Raw genomic sequence first — 1,710 nt, 5'->3', positions numbered from 1 at the left:
TAGCACCTTCCGCCTGCTGCAGGTAAATCCATATCACATGGCATCATTAGAGTGGGATTAGGTCACTAGACTCCCTGGGACCCATGGAGCATTGGAACGTGTGTGTGTGTTTGTGTGTGTGTGTTTGTGTGTGTGTGTGTGTGTGTGTGTGTGTGTGTGTGTGTGTGTGTGTGTGTGTGACCAAACATTGTGTAGGGTTATGAATCATGAATTAAATTATTCATAAAACCTAAAGCATCAAATGAATGAAGCTTAAAGGATTTTTTATTTTTATTTTATTTTAATCGAAATCTTGTTTTTCAATCATTGGGAGTCAACTTGTGTAATTGGCATCAGAATATTTTAAACGGATCAAGTATTGAGGGACTAACTTTGGCCGTCAGCTGCCCAACGGGGCAGACCCTGACGTGGTCAGGATTGCCCCGTTGCGCTACTGTGTGTTGGGTAGTAGACGTTTCTCAGAGCCTTTATGAGAGCAATAATGACTCTGTACATCTGGAACAGAGCTGTTAGCAGCTTTCTGCTCCTCTTAGATGTGGTGTGTGTGTGTGTGTGTGCGTGCATGCCTGTGTGTGTGTGTGTGTGTGTGTGTGTGTTTGAATGCATGTCTTTAATGCCCACCTAACCACCTGTGCCTACAGCAATAAATATGTAATTGCAGAGTTTTTAAGTAGATAGGAGGAGAGACACAGGAGCACAGAAAGATGTAGACCAACCAGACCCACACACACACACACACACACACACACACACACACACACACACACACACACACACACACACACACACACACACAGAAACACTTAGACGCCTCTCACATAAACAGACCTCTAATTTAGTGTTTCCAGTTGGTCAAACTGATGAATTAGAGACCCTCACTACTTGACCTGTCTGGTGGATGTGTGTGTGTGTGTGTGTGTGTGTGTGTGTGTGTGTGTGTGTGTGTGTGTGTGTGTGTGTGTGTGTGTGTGTGTGTGTGTGTGTGTGTGTGTGTGTGTGTGTGCGTGTGTGTGAGCGTGTGTGCATGTGTGTGGCTAGTGGATCTGTGTGTGTGTGTGTGTGTGTGTGTGTGTGTGTGTGTGTGTGTGTGTGTGTGTGTGAGTTTGGATTTAGGAATCTGACTTATCAATCAATCAATCAATCAATCAGTCAAACAAACTACGCAGCAAAACACCAACTTCTATCCTTTCACAGTCTCAGTTTGTTGCCTATGATCCAGCGGCCTCGTTCCAACCCTCCCCTGGTGTGGTGGTGCTATCAAAATCAAATAAAAATCCTCATCTAACCGTGATGAGAAGTGCTTGTCAGTCGAGACCGAGTTCTAAGTTCACGGAATGTTGAGGTGAGAGTGTGTCGCCACGGGAGACCGATTTCAGAATGGAGGGGTGGAGCCATCTCCAATCACACACACACACACACACACACACACACACACACACACACACACACACACACACACACACACACACACACACACACACACAGAGGCACTAATCACCCGCCACTAATTGCATGCCATTGTGTGTGCGTTGCTGCTGTGCAGGATTATGTCTGTACGGGGCAGGGTATGGAGGCGTGGACAGTCTGCCGCAGATGGAGTCGAGTAAAAAAATCGGATTCACTCACAAACCGAACATAAGCATCTGCCTGGACACACTGCATCACCTGGAAAGGGAAAAAAAGCACCAAGGGGCAACCAAGGTGCGGGAC

Source organism: Zeus faber, assembly GCF_960531495.2.
Source record: "Zeus faber genome assembly, chromosome: 12".
Classification (NCBI taxonomy): Eukaryota; Metazoa; Chordata; class Actinopteri; order Zeiformes; family Zeidae; genus Zeus; species Zeus faber.
Note: the sequence above shows the minus strand (reverse complement) of the source record.